At 35.7% G+C, this 16,212-nt stretch overlaps 1 protein-coding gene across 5 annotated transcripts in view; it reads left to right on the top strand.

Moving 5' to 3' along the window:
* STRN3 (striatin 3) overlaps positions 1-16,212 on the top strand; it is a 58,183-nt gene that overhangs the window by 964 nt on the left and 41,007 nt on the right. The window lies entirely within an intron of this gene.

The raw sequence follows: 16,212 nt of genomic DNA, 5'->3' as shown, positions 1-16,212 counted from the left end.
AGTGAGGAGGCGGCCCCGTCTCCCGAGCAAGGGCAGGACGAGGAAAGAGAATTCAGGTAAATCCTAAGTAAAAGACTTAGCTAGGCATGCAATTAGAGACGGGTCGAATCTCTTCTCTCTTTCTTTGGGACTCGTTTCTTTGGAAATTTCATAGCGTAGAAGAGCGAGGAATCGATAGTCTGCGGTGTGGTCATTTTAGTATACATGAAAATACCAGCTTCGTCTCGGGAACGGAAATTGAATAACTTTTCAGGATAGAGAGCAAGTGTTGGAGTTGCAATATACATTTCTTGCCACTAATGTTTGCTTTTAGTAATAGGATAATTTTACTAATTATTTTCGCAAGTAAAAAAAATCATGCGTAGACTATTCCAGTTTATGAACAGATTGCGAAATCCACTGAATGTGAGGTATCCACACAGGAGCCATTATCTTTTTATAGGACAGAAATGTACATAATAAAAATGTAAAAAAATATTAGCAGACTTTATTGCTTCCAAACATTTTTTTTGTGATTTTTGTACTGAGTGAGTGTGTATGGTCTTGAAGTAGCATTCCGTCAAATTGCGCTGCAACAGCAGGCGGCATTTGCAAGGCATTTACTTTCAAATTTCAGAACCAAGAAGTATGCCTGAGCCTGGGCAATTCTTTAGGAACTTATTGGCTCTATAATAAGCATGTATTTTGCACTATTTTTGTTACAACTATAATGAAGAAAGAATTAAAACCCAAAACCACCAAGGGAAACAATTGAAGAGGATTTACTGTTTCTTTCACTTACTGTAAGTCTTACTATTTTAAACCTCGTGAAATGGCTGGATTTAAAAGCCGTGGTGAACCTGGGTGGGTGTTTTTAGTGGAGAGCAATTGGCTGTTTCTCCTGTTTTCTCTAGCATCTTAGTGGTATAGCATTATGATGAATAAGTTACTTAGTGTTATTCATTACCAGATAAAACCACCTTGAAATATTTGTTTTAGGTATGGGCTTGTAACTTTAAAACGAGGTACTGCTGTACCCTAACATGAAGAGTACTCCGGAGACTTGAAAAGTTGTGTCTGACTGATTAAGTGCTTCTCTGAACTCACGTGGCCTCTGGACTCGCTGATGCACTCTTAGCCAGCATTGCTGCTTTTTGTTTGTGGTTGCTGTTTGTTGTCCATGGCCCTGCCATTTCTTTGGCATGTCTGTGGAGGTACAGTAGCAGTTCTGACCCTGATTATGTATGTTTTGATTGACATACGTGTGCAAATGCCATGGGACTGAGGCAGCAGAGTTGCTGCACTGTGCTTATGCACAAGGGTGTTTTGATTGGCTTTTTGGATCTTTGGAAGCCCAGGCTAGAAGGGGGGGAGGACATTGCCCTTGGATTTTAGGCCTTACACTATACAATAGTGAAATATGTTGTAAATGTTTTTTGAAGATAGATGTTTACTAGGTCTGTGGGGCTTTTTGTTTGTTTTGAAACTTAATTTGTTGCCTGTTTTGTGGCCAGTAAAACTAATAGTTTGGATCTCAAACAGTTTTGTCCCTTAAAGCTAATGAGAAGGTTAATCATATGTCAAGTGTGAGTTTTTTGATGGCTGAGGCCTCCTGGGTTGGAAGGAAAACATGAATTCCATGGCTTGGCAGTAGATAATTTATGTGGAAGTGGGTATTGGATGATTTAGCTGCAACTCTCCTGATGCAGGCAATTTCATCCTTATTTCTTCATTCTCTCAAGATGACAGTAAACTCTATAGACAGTGCTTCTCAGTGCTGGCCATTGCAAGTTCTTTATAACTTTGCTAATAATAACTTTATAACAAGTATGTGAAAAACCAAATGACTTAGCAATATGTTTGATTTTATTAATGTGTTCTGAATAGAAGAACACATTAATAAAATCAAACATTTTCTTCTTATTATTCCAAAGAAGAAGAAGATACTTTCTTATCTGTGTATGAATTAATGGACCTCTTGTGGGGTTTATTGACCCACTCCCTTTCTTTACCTGCGTGGTTCAAGTGACTGGAGGAATTGGCACCCCTAGTAGGGGTGCTCTTTGCGTAGAGGGGCGATGGTGAAGGAAGATAGGATCTGCAGTAACAGTTTATTCTTTCTGGGTTCTTGTAATGACTTTTTGTTGTTGTTGTTCCACCTATGGCCACAGTTTTATAAATGAAGCACGTGTTACTTTGTTGGGCTGGCGTTTATGCCATGGCTGTGATGACTGACAGAGGGTCTCAAGCCTTTTGGATCTGAAGTCTTGTTCTGGTAGATTTAGATCTTCATTTACTTCAGACTTTGAATCTAAAATAGTAATAGTTTTATGCTATCTTTCCAACTCCTCAGGTGCATGCTGTTCTGCCTGTGTGCAGAAGTGAAGCAGCATAATCATTAGACAAATCTATGTGCAAACCAGTATCAAGTACAGAAATGTCAACTATCAGGAGCGCAGTACTTAAAACATAGTATACTTCTTTCCTTTCAGTTGTAATAGTGGCTGCTGCAGTTCAACTGGCTTTCACTGGTTGCTGCGTTGAAAATAAGCTGTCTGGCCTTGCGTTGTGTCTTGTTTGCTGCAAGTAATGGACACGATCTGTTCACTATTTAGTGAACTAATAGAACTAATAGATTTTCACTGTAGCAATGTAACTTTGATCTACCAGTCTAATGACCTTGATGTTGGTCAATAATGACCAGCTGTTATGCAGAGATAAATGGTCTTTTCTAAGACATGTATGCACTCTAGAGGAGTTACAGCAAGTCCATATTGAATATTATGTATTTGTTAGAAATAACCAGTTGTTCAAGGTGGTAAGTGGCTCCATAGTATCCTAAAAGAAAAAGAGACTTGGATGGGAAAACACTGTAGGGATGCACAGAAACTCTTATGGAAGATAAAGTTGTGTCAAAAAAGGAGTAGCATAGGAAAGCTTGTAACTTTGGGAGATCCACAGTGGAGAGATCCACTTTCTTAAGGGGCTTGCAGGCTGATAATGCTTGTCTGGAATAGAAGTCTCAATTGTGCAGTTCATTCAGGTTTTCTGAACTAGATGAAAACCAAATTGAATATTCTCTGATGCTTCAGAATCAAGCAAGAATATGTTGAGAGAGAATTGCCAGTAGATGCTGCTTCCAAATGCTTTAATTAATAGGAAGAATAATTAAGAAACCTAAACACTCAGAACAAAATATATGCAATTTTGGTTTACACATTATAGAGCCTCTCAAGTAACTTAGGTATGCATAAAGATTACTATGACTGTTAATACATTTTCTGTCCTATAAAATGACATCTTTTGTGGTGCACCACTGAAGCTCCTAGTTTATCTTAATTTACACATGCTTTTCCCCCAAAATATTTAGAGATATTATGCAAGCATATTTTCTAATATTCTTTATTTAGGTGTTTAAAAATCCCAAACCACCAAAACCTACAGATTTCACTTGCTTGCTTCCCTGCTTCCCTTTCTGCTGGGGATGATGGAGCAGACTCATTGAAGGAGTTTTATACAACATGTTCTTTAAAAAATGAAGAAATGTGTCTTAAGATAACATATGTAAAAGTGTTGATGTAGCGATCAAAAAGAGATCATGTTCAGAGTGTGTATATACAGTCATGCTGTACTTCAGCATTTCCAAAGTATAGCAAGAATTAGTAGAATTAGTTGCTGAAATGCTTACCTGTATGTTCCTTGTTTTAGTTTGTTACAAGTTTGAAGGAGGATGGGGATAATGTTGGGAATGTTTCTCTTTTAAACTTGGAGGAACAATTAATTATTTTTGTAATAGACTTTGCCTTGCTTTTGGCTTGCAAATAATTTGTTTTGATGATAGATTGCAAGTAGAAGTGGTTATGAGGGTTATAGAATGGTTGTTAGTTTGTTGGCCACAATCTGTTTCTCAGCAACTAGGGGATGTACAGTAAAAATAAGTATTTTAAAAAAACTCCATAGCTTTTCAGGAATTAGTGGCATTTTGTGCAGGGGACTCTTGTAAACGCTAATGTTTTCTTGGATCAGAAAGTGTTTGGATAAGTTCATGGAGGAAAATTTCCTGTGGATGTCTAAAAGATACTGTTTTGATTTACAACTATTCTGAGACTTGAAATGTTTTGTGAGGTTATTCTTTTGTTTTTATGCTAGTCCTGTGGAACTGCGTGTTAGCCCGTGGTTACAAGTGGCATATGAGGTTGGGGGTCTGTTGGTCTCGGTAGGCAAGCTGTTATATTCTCTTGACCAGTAAGGTAGCTTTGAAATGGAGTCATATAACAGTTTGAGCTTGAAGGAGCGTTAAAGATCATATGATTCTAACTTCTCTGCCATGGGCAGAACAGTGCTTTGATTTGATTGTTTGACAATATATTTAGTGCTGTTTTGATGCTGTTTCATTACTGTTTTTCTTAAAAAACAAACCCTGATTGATATCAGGGCATTAATTGTGATATAATAAGCAAACTTAAGGCAGGAAATTCAGATGCTGCTGTTGTGAAATGCAGTGTCTTTTAACCACATGATTGTTTATCAATTGCTTTCTAGATAGCAGTTTAGTAATTTATCATATTCCAACTATTTCATTGGATCTTACAGGTGAATCTCCATATTTATTATGAAATTAGCTTTACTAAATCTAAAGCAATCCTTAAAAATCCCCCAAGGAATACTTGCTCAACACTGACTGAAAATAAAATGAAGTAGATAGTAAGAAGTTGGTCAGCATTCTTACTTGTGATAGTTGTAAATGCCATGAGGAGTGTGGGTAATGCATGTATCAGAACTGTCTAAATCCTGTTTGTGCAAACTGTTCAGGTGCTTGCTTAAGTGAGGTGCAGAAGTACATTGTGGCCCAGATAACTAATGTTTATTCACATGATAAAACATTTGAGTATTTAATACCTTTTTTAATAATGACAATTTTTTCTGTATAAAATAGCTTACTTATAAGAAGTTAAAACCCAGAAACTTCTGTTCATTAATCATTTTTCTAAGGTAATGGTGAAAACAGCTACGTATTTTATGGAGTTCAGTTCCTTTTAAGTTTAAAGCCCTGAATTGAGAGTTCTGTGTATTTTGGGTAGAGGGCAATTAGACATAATCAAGGGTTTCCGTACTGTGGCTTTCATAGCTGTTTAGTCAACTGCATAAACAGGCATACAGTTTCTTGGTGAAACTTCAGGTGCCTGTTCCCAGAAGGTTGGAAGTCTGTTCTTCTGTGTTTCTGGGTAAATACTGCCTTTCTTCATAGGTTTCTTGGCAAGACTTCCAAATTAAAGTGTGCAGAGATGCTTCCTTTTTGTATATGGACGACCCTATTCTTCCAATTTTATTTTTGATTTAGATCTTTAACATCTCTGTAAAATTTTCTTGCAGTATTTACCTCATGGAGACAAAGCAATAAAAGAGTGCAGGACATGGAATTACATTAAGCTCCATGTGAAAACAGGAACAGGAAATACCTGGATAACTCTGAGGTTTATGTATGGGATACTGCTCAGTGTAGTAGCTGTGTAACTTTTTCTGGAATATTGTTTCTAAATAATTCCCTTTTAGCAACACTTGGTATAAAAGTGTTTTCTATTGTGTAAGAATTGCCTTTTCATAAATGATTATTTGTAATAATAATACTCTTACTTAGAATCAGTGCACAGAACTGATTTTATAAGAGTTTATAACAGTTACTCTGGTGAGGTTTTCTTTTAGGCACATTGTAGAAGTGTGTGGCAGATAAGTTATATAACACTTCTTGGTGAAGAATTCTTTATTTAAACACTGGGCATGCATTTTACTTCTTAGTTTCATTGCAATTATACCTATGCATGTTTAATAGCTCTTTGGGAAATCTCATTTCAGATAATTTTTTGTGAGGGTTGAAATATCTGTGGATATAATTATTTGTTTCATGCTGAAAGTAGGTTTTGAGGTAGTGGTGGGTGTTCTTGATCCTTCTTGTCATTTAAGAAATTAGGAGAAAGTGATAATGGATTTATTTTTTCCTAACTGATGAAGAGAGTGGCTAGGGAAGTTGGATCCTCCAGTGATTTGATGTATCTTCAGGACAAATGTATGACTTGCAAGAGCTTTGTTTGCCTATCTGATGATGGTTACTTTTTGTCACTCAGGCTGTTCTTGAATTGTCCTAAGCCATGCTCAGCAGGATACTTAGTTTAATGATATCTTCTGTCTTTATCAGTGCAACTCCAACAGGTATTAAGAGCCAATTATGAAGCAGACTGTTCTTCAGGACCAGTCCTGAAGGTACAGCAATAAATTTAAGCAGTTTGTAGGTTTTTCTACAATATCTTCTACAGTATCCACTATAGTATCTTCATAAAAATGTCTGATTAGAGGTAGCCTGCTGTTGGCAATTAAAGGTAAAAATCTGTTTTTATGATTCCAGAACAAGTTCCACTTGATGAGAGATGTAGTGCATTCCTAGGTTTATTTGAAGTTACTGTGTATGTAAAAATCCTGTGTGTGTTGGCTGTAACATTCTGAAAAAAACATGCTTCTCTGAATGCTAATTAAAATGATCCTGAAATAGAGAATGACTTTCAGTAAGTCCAGGTGCCTGAAGGTCTTTCTGATTATATATGTATATTTAAATGGGTTGATTGCTCTAAAATTTCTTCCAGTTGTTCACCTTGTTTTCTTTTCACTCAAAATACAGTCATTCCTTAACTGCTACCAAATTTGAGGTTGATGATCCTATAGTACTCCTCCTAGAAGAAAAAAAAAATCCAAAGAAAGTGGCTTGACTTTATGCCAGTGACCACTATAAGAAGCTGGAGAATGCTTGACTCCAGGATTTAACTTGAAACTGTGGTGGTTTGCATTCCTTGAGGATGAGACCCCAGGGTGCTGGAACAGAATCCTGCTATATGCCTTGAGACCCTGGGAAAAGAAAAGATCTTGCTTTGGCAAGCAGAAGTCTCAGAAGGAGGTTTAAGCAGAGCATTTAAACAGGTTTACAAATTTTATAACACCTATTCTGTTTCATATCTTCAGCAAGGCTAGTACAGTTGTATTGGTAGAAGGCAGGGCTACTGTCTCTGTTAACTCCCTGGTGAAGTGGTGTAAATTAGACAGTACTGGTGATGTTCTGTGCCAGGAGGCCAGATTAACATTTAGGAGGTGCAAAATACCTGCTGCTTGTCAACTTTCTGTCATGCCTCACTGAAAATACTGCCTTATACACTTTTTTTTTAACTGTCTTACTCTTCTATAACTTTAATTCCATTAACTTGATTATATTAACTTTTGTTATTGTTGGTGTTGCCATTGCCTTAATGCAAAGCTCTGTACATTCTGTGAGATTCTATTCTTTTACATATATATATATATGTATATATATTTTTATATGGATGGCTTCTTACATTCAAAGACTTTATTAGTTCTTGGTCCCTTTGACCTGCAGCTGATGAACACTAGAACAGCCTAAGTCTGTAAGATCACTGTGTTCACAGTCTGCTGTAGATTATGCTTTTGTCTTTATTCCTAAATAACAAATAGGTGCTTCTGATTTTGGAGAGGAAGATACATTCTTGAGGATGTTTGCCGCACTGCAATTCCTCCCTTTCCTTTCCGACTCTATAGTGACCATAAGAACCTGCTGTACTACAAAGTGTACAACTTCACTCTTATTTATGTGCTCTTGTACTACAAATATTAATAATAGTAAAGAGAATTAGTTTAGTAGTCTAATTTCTATTTAGTATTAACTATCTAACGAAGCTTCATGTGGGGCACTTTGCCAAAGGTAGCTTCATGTTAATGGAATAATATACCAATATAGTGGTGTTAACAGTAATGATACCTTTAATTTAACTAAATTCAAATACTGTCTTTTGGTGTGTATATATATATATATATATAATTAGTCTTATTTGTTGTAGTTCTCACATTATTGGAAAGAAATTTCTTTTACTAGCAAAATGTATTGCCAAAAATGTCAAGCGGTTTAAAAGACTTTGTGTGAATCCTTTTAGGTCGTAATGGTCCAAGGTGTGTAACTAGTTTTGGGTTTTGTTTCAAAGATGTTATTTGCAAGATTCATGCATTTAGGAGGAATACAGAAAATAGAGATTATAATGACAGAATGAGCAACTGCAGCTGAAGATGAACTAGTGCTGAAATAGTCATGCTGAGTTGTTTCTTCCACGACTTCTGTGAATTTCCTGCTAAAAGAAATTAATAAAACCTTGAATGATCCTTGGCTTTACAAGTGCAGTAAGGGAGTTACAAATACAGAAACTGGGAAGTGATTTCTGTCTTGTGATCTGTGCAGATCTGGCAGAACCAACATTGTAATATAATGTCTCATTGTTTAGTAACAGTTTTGAAAAGAATGCTGAAAATTTGACATAAAATCAGTTTGAGGTCTGGAAACAACATCTTGAAGACTAATCCATTTAGAATTTAGTCTTCTTGCTAAATCAGAAAGCAGTCTGAGAGGTAGCCGTATTAGGTGCCTCACTGGGTTTTAGACTTATTCAGAAGTTTTTTAATTTACAGTAGAAAATAGTTCATTTAAGGGTATGACACAGCAGACTGGAACTTTACCTTAAAAAAAAAAAAAAAAATCCCAGTGAGAGTGTGATAGATACATGTGAATCTGGGTAACTCCTTTTTGGTTTTGTTTCTTGTGTTCTTCGTGTGGGTATTTTTTGGGATGGTTTTATTTTGTTTTGATCTTTTGTTTTTTGGAGTTTGTGTATTTTGTTTTGGTAGAACAGCCAGAGAAATAATCAGGCAACAATTGGAAAACATACTGACATAATTTTTATACAATGAAAATTTATGAATCCTTTCTGCATGGAGACACAGAGGAAATTGAAATGGATTCACAAGAAACTATCTGTTGCTCTGTAGTCTAATCTTCTGCTATTGAGTTTGTATGTTCTTCCCATACTTTTTCTTAAATGAAGATCTGGACCCTTATAACTGAGGGAACTAGTGGTTTCTTGGTTAAATGAGAAGGAAGCCAGTGCTATCTCTACAGTAGTAGGTGAATGTAGTTAACATAGCTAGTGTCTACCAAGACAGGCAATGACCTTTTTGTTTAATAACTAAAGCAGAGACCTCAACAGGTTATGGATAGCAAGTATCACAGTACAAGTAGTTTGGTAGTTTGTTGCTGGATTGTTGAATATGCTTGTCCAGGGCAGGAAGCTGTTCTTGAAAAATTAAAGGTAGAAGAAAATGTACAAGAACCCTTGTGGTGTAAATTCTAAGATTCAACAATTGCAAAGTAATCCTGACTTTTCTTGAAGAATTTTCCTTACAGTTCTGGTTTCATTGCACTTCAGTCTGTTTTTTCAAATTGGTTTGTGCTGTAAGTTGGGATCATTCCATAGCATTATGTGAAAGTTGCAGACCTATTTTGAGCACCCTTATTATTTGTATTTCAGTCATATAGAGAAAAAATAAAAGCATATTCAACAATTACTTTTGAATCTCTGATTATTGATGCATGGGTAAATTTGAGACTTTGTCTGGACAGACAACTACTTCGGAGACTTCAAAGTGAAGTGAAATTTCTTTAGACTTTATTTTAGCCTTGACTGAGGGAATACTTAGAGTTGATATCTGATATTTTTAACAAGAATCAGCTTGTGTCATTGGTGTTGAAGCCTTGTTGTGGGCTTTTTCCAGCACAGACATTTGGAAAATACCATGACTTAGTGGATTTTAGAAGTACAAACCTGCAATAATTTCTTACCACATGATAGTCCAGTAAGAATTCCTTTTCATTTGTGAAAAAATGCAAGTTTTGGCTGCATTCTGGAGATGTGCCAATTGACTGGAAGCTGACTAACATCACAGTTTTCCAGAAGGATGACCCTGGTCACAACAGGCCTGTCAGTCCCTCTTCAGTGACTGGTGAAATCATGGAGAAGCTTATTCCGGGAGCTATTGAAAAACACCTGAAAGCACAGTCACTGGTCACAGCAGCATGGCTTCATGAGGGGAAAGTCCTGCTTATCACACCTGATTTCCTTCTATGACTGGGTAACCCACCTCGTTGATCAAGTAAAGGCAGCTGATGTAATCCTTTTGGATTTCACTTAAGTTTTTGATTCTGTCTCTCAGAAGATCCTTCTGGACAAAATGTCCAATGCACAGCTGGATAAACACATCATGCAATGGGTGATCACCTAACATCTTGTATAAAGTTTTTTCTGTAAAAGGCAAATGAACACTTAATTTTTTTTTTATTTATTGGAAAAACTGATGTGAAACAAATTAAAAATTCCATAGAAAGCCTGTTAAGAAAATAGATTAAGGATTATTAGTTTTACTTTCTGACTCGAACTTCAGGAAGTTCTTTGGGCAAGGATACTTACATTGTCAGTCTGAATTGTGAAGAGAATTAGTTTAATTTATGTTTGTTTGCAGAGCTTTCTTAAATTATTATTAGGAACATGACTACCTTAAATCTTTGGAGCTTGCTTTCAAACGTGTTTCGTGGATTACTTAATGTGCTTAAGAAATGCAGTTGAAATATGGTGTTCATACACTTCATAGAATAGCAAGTGCTTATAACTAGTAAGAATTACTTTTGCTGCTTATGTTTTGCTTAGCTGTTTGATTATCTTGTGTGATGACTTTTGATATTAGAATGGAAAGATTGTAATCCTCAATAGAATTATATTCATACTGGTGAAGAAATCTTGGAGATAAAAATTAGTGGGGTTTTTTTAAGTCAAAATGAGCATTTGTGTCTACTTAGATTATGTAGTGGTTCCAAGCAGTTGAATAAAGAAATAATGCCTATTTAATGGCCTTCAGATAAAATTTGCTGGATCTTGGGTCTGATGTCTGATTTTGGGGAGAGCTGGCATATAGGGACAGTGACTGTTATTCTGACATTGTGGCATGGGACATTTTGGTAGTTCTTTTATAGTCTGTTGATGATAATGGCCAGATTATTTTCACTTTTCCTGAAGTTAATGTTATAATTGAGTGTTACAGGGTAGAATGTGCTTTCAGGGAGATGAGAGTTGTTTTACACATTCCTAGGCAGGAGCTTACTTTTCTGAAGGAGTATCTCTAGGACTGAAATTAAAAAGGAAGACTAATTTATAAATTAAACTGTGCTCATAGTTTGGTAAGTTTTAAACTGAAACAAGATATTATAAACCTGTTCTTGCATGAAGAACATTGCTACAAGAGTGGTCAATGAATGATAAACTCCCAAGGCACTTGGATTTGCTATTCAAAAAAAAGGTTTTATAATTTCCAGTTTTTAGACTTGTACATTTCAGTCCTTGAAGAGAATGCTACCAGAGTGTGAATCCATTGTTTTTAGTGCCTTCTAATTCATTTGGACATGTAGTCTCTCTTATTTTCCCCTCACATCCACTGGCTTCTCTGTACTGGATAAAAGTTTATGGACAGAGAGTTGGTTTACTTTGTTTACAAACCATGATATTTAGAGGGTTGTTAGACTTTAAAAACACAATTATGAATTGCATGAGTTTTATTGTTGTACTGGTCTAAATACCACTTTGGTTAAGAGAATGGCTGTAAAAATCCTAAGAAAAAAATTATTCTGTGAAAAAATTCTCAGGAAGAGTGACAGAATGAAGGCAGTCATATGCTGAATGTAAGTTTAACTTAGAAGTTTGACCCTAACACAGAAGAGGATTTCCTCTGAGTTGGTCAAAGAAGCTGATTAAACTTGACAGTAGTGAAGAGTGAAACCTTTAAATGTGACTGATGGGGTGAGTTGGAAAGAGGAAGGACAGGTTAAGGAAAGGAGCAAGTTTTGCGAGCCTGGTCTTTCCCATACCCACTGCAGACTGATGGGGACTTGGGAATGAGTAAATCCTCTTGTATGTCAGCTGTGTCAATAACCTCCTTAGAGCTAGCTGGGTTTCTTATTTCTGCTGCTCTTGTCCAAAAGTTGCTCCCGTATGTCACTTTTCTAGTGGTTAGGATTTGCTTCTAACAAGCTGTCAGAAACTGGATCACTTGAGTCTTTGAAGAAAGTATAAATTGGGGAGCGAGAAATGATCATCAGCTCAAATGGAAAAGATCTGTGAAAAAGTAACCTTCAGGATATTTTAGCTTTGCTGCTCTAATTGTAGTAGTTCACTGTCCCCATATTTAACTGACTGTTCATAAGGTTGTGCAGAAAATTACTTTCTTTATTTGCAAATGTTGTTTAGATGTACACTGCTATTAACCAGTTGTTAAAATCTTTTTTTCCCCTCCCCAAATGTTTAACCTGAGCTTATTTTATGAAGCAAAGATCTTCTGTTAATATATGAGGTGTTGTTTCTATATTTTTTTGGTCTTCCAGATATTTATTCTACATGGTCTTTAAGAGTATTATGTCTTTAAAACACGTATGATGCTGATGTTGCCAGTGACACCTATTGTACTGTGCAACTTACTAGAGAGAGTATCTCAAGACTTTAATTTACAAAATAAAGATTTATTTTTATTTTTATATATATATATTTATAGTAGTCAAGGTCTCTTCTTTTAGTCCTCAGTTGACAGTTTTAAGGATTAATTGCATTCACAATAAATATATAAACATAAGCAGATCTGTAAGAATGCACTAAAACTCATGCTTTTAGTTGTTCTGAAGGAGTTAAGTTTTAAACTGTGTTTGTTGAGAAATGAAGGTGAAGTCTTCTCTTATGTTCAGTTTCCCTTTTTTGAATGGGAACTGGAACTTTGATAGCTGCACAGATGTGTTCATTCTTAAATGATTGTTCGGAGTCAAATCTTCCACCTCCCCAGTATTTTTTAGTTTTTCAAAACCGTTCTACTTCACTTTCAGCATAATAAAAATCTAAAAATCAAGATTAGATTAGTTTTATTGTGTGATAAAATGTTCCTGTTGTTTTGAGGTTTGTGGCATGCCCTACTAGGATAAGCATACGCTTAATGTGTGCCCTGAGTAGTTTCAGTGTAATGCACTTCTTTCAAAATTACTGCAGGCCTTTCCTACCTTCCTCCTAGAAGTCTGAATGGACTTTAGAAAAACAAAACCCAAGCAGTGCATAGATGGCATTACTTCACATACAGCTGAGTTTTTTCAAAATAAGTTTACAGATACTAAGGGTTAACAGTGTTTAGAACTGAAATGGCAAGAACGTATTTTCTGAGTGTGGTGCTGTATTGGTGAACTTGTTAGAATTTGATTGTTTGAATTGTATGGGAAGGTGTTAGTGTTTCAGCTGTGGAAAAGAAGGCTTTTAATCAGTCTTCCATTCTTTACCATCCAGGTTTCTTTTATGCCTCTTTTTCACTTTAATATGTTTCACTAGGTTTGAGATGCTCAACAAGTATTTTAAATACGGCATGTCAGAATTTATTAAGAAAACAAGACTATCAAATCCTGTATGGATATCCTAACTACTATAAAACCTTTAGGTTACGTATGCAATTTTACTTTCCCAAAATGTTGTAATAACATCCCTTTATTTTGCTGAATGGCTTAGAGAAATATGCTTGATCAACGTGAAGTTTGTCCAGATTTCTGGGCAATTGAAGCAATAAAGTGCAATTTTAATGTGAATGCTACCATGCTTGGTGCTGTATGAAGTGTAGGGAATAATTCTGAAGTTTTAGAAGTTTCTTTCAAAATAAGGAGGAGGGGGAAAAAATCCTCATTTTTTTCCCAGAAAACTTCTTTAAATTTTCATATATGGGTTTTGAAATGATATACACTATTTTTAATAATTTAAAGTTATGTGTAAGTAATTTAGTAAACTACTTTAAGTCTTGTTACACTTTCATGAAACAGTATAATTGCTTACTTGGGATGTGAAGTATCAGTGAAATGTGATTTTAATTATTCCTATAATTTAAGGGAAACTTTCTTGTTTGAGGTCATAGAGTTTTGGTGGAAGACTATTGACTGTTTTGAGTATGGTCAGACTTCCTATTTAAAAGATGAAACCCCTTTCAACTACAAAATGCATGTGTATCTTAAATGCAACATGCTGTTAAATAAATACTAAGTTTGCAAAGTGTAGAATATTACATGTTAGAATTTTTATTTGTTCCTTTCTTTATGTATATTTTGTATTTTTTTAACCCCAGACAATTCTTTGCCCTGGGATCTATACTGTTCAAGTAGCTATTCGGTAATTCTTTTTATCCTTGAATACTATCTTGCCTATTTTCAGGCATTATTTAATGCATCCTTGCACAAATACAAAGTATGTGTCACTCTAACTACTTCTCAAAGCTCCCTGAATTCACTTTCAGAATAAAGCTGAGCAAGTTGGTGTGGTGATACTCTTACTTGCAGCTGAGGGCCAAGGTGTAGAGGGAGCCCAGAGTTGGTTAAGTGTCAGTTTTGTAGAAACATAGTAGATCTTAGGGCTTTGTGAAAATACTGAAAATACAAAAATTTACAGGCTGGTAGAAGAGGAGGAACCTGCCCTGAAAATTAAAGCTTTTATTAGGCATTGAAGAACTGAAAATGCAGTCCTTACCCAGGTTGAAAATGTTCTGACAGAATCTGTGCACAACTAAATCCAGCTGGGTTTTGTAAACCATGAGTGGTCTTATTTTTACTTACAGAACTATTACATGCTTTATAGAAGAATGTGGGTTTCTTCCTCTTAAGAAATGTTCTTGCTAATACATCTTTAAAAATGCATTTTGATTGAATTTTCAATTCAGAAGCGTTAAGACTTGTGTTTGACTTTCTTAGTCTCTCTGCTTGTGTTTTTTAAACCTTTCAGCCCTAGAATGATTTTCTCAGTAGACTTGATGTGTGCCAACACAAGCAGGTAAGTCAGCATAGTAGAAGGAACAGAAATAGTAGGTGGAAGAGGATTGCTCCTCTTGGTGTCATCCTGGGGACTTGCAAATCAGTTGAAGGCAGTGGAAGGAATTCTGTTGTAACTGTGGAGGGTAGAGTGTGGGCTGGAAAGGTTAGTGCTACATTGTTGTGTGCCATTTTGTTTTTCCTGGTTTTTGTGCTACACAGTCTTAAGTCATCACCATATTTACAAATTGTATCAAATCTATCTCTTCTGAGAACTGTTTCAAATGAAATGAATGTGTAAGGATTGTGAAAGTTATATTATGTAGATATAATTTTTTGAGCATTTGTCTTGTGTATGGAACCTAAGTTCATCACCCCTGAGGGCAATTTGTTTACTTTGTGCTTTTATTGACCCTGAGATTTATTGCTTTTCAAAAAAGGAGGTGTGTTAATTCATAGGGCTCATCGTCATGCAGTGTATCAAGTTTGACACTTGTCCTTTCTCAGTTCAAGACTGAAGGAAGCAAGTTGATTAATTTCTAGAGCAGAGTTTTGGTGATCTGATTCTTGGTTTTGTATTGAAGGTCTTGATGACTAAAGATTCCTCAAGTCTAAATTGATTTTATGTGTTTCTAAAGAGTGAGCTCTTAACATCTGCATAGCTATCTTCTGCTATGGTTTAGCCATGTGGTGGTTACAGTGAGAAAAAGTAATAAATCCCCAAAATGGTCAAATGTAAACAAACAATTACAGAAAGCAATTCTGATAAGAGAAGTCTGATAATACTGACAAAAATGTCAGAGCCTTAACTGCAAAGTGTGTTCCTGTGTGGTAATCTTTCTGTTCAACCTATTGGACTCTGTAAAGATGGTTATAAACACTATTGTATAGAAAAGTGGTTTTTGGGCTCTTTTTGTAAAGCAAATCTTTGGGGTTTTATTATATTTTTTTTTTTTTAGATTTTTTATATCATTATTCTGTAGTGTATTAATTCTCAAGATCAAGTAGCTCATTAAGTTGTATGAAAAGTATGAGGTCTAGGCAATACTGTCAAGTATGGAGACTAGATTCTATGTGGCCAAGTACTCCAGAAGTGTTTCCATAAGGAAATAGTTGGACTGTGAGCATTTAGGAAGCAGATGCCTCCCTCTGTGTAGGTTGCAATTACATTATTTTCCTCTCTGAGGTTGAAATAAGGGTCAACAATAGCAGGTAAGATTTTGTCAAACGGTTACAAGAGGGTGCTGGCCAATGGAAGAAAAGTAAAGAGGAAAAGCCCATCACTTACAGAAGACCTTAATTTTGGAAAGAGCTGAGAACTGCATTCAAGTCAAAGGGCATAGGAGCTTTCATAACCCTCATTAGATAACTACCAGAGTAGTTCTGAGGTTTTTTTTGTAGATGGAGTCTGTGGGTAGCCAGTAACTCCCAAGTGTTTGTAGTGTGCTGTTGTGCAAATGTGCAGGTAACATTTCTTTCTAAAAACCCCACAT

Source organism: Haemorhous mexicanus, chromosome 6, assembly GCF_027477595.1.
Source record: "Haemorhous mexicanus isolate bHaeMex1 chromosome 6, bHaeMex1.pri, whole genome shotgun sequence".
Lineage (NCBI taxonomy): Eukaryota > Metazoa > Chordata > Aves > Passeriformes > Fringillidae > Haemorhous > Haemorhous mexicanus.
The sequence above is the reverse complement of the archived record's forward strand: the minus strand, read 5'-3'. Positions and strand labels throughout refer to the sequence as shown.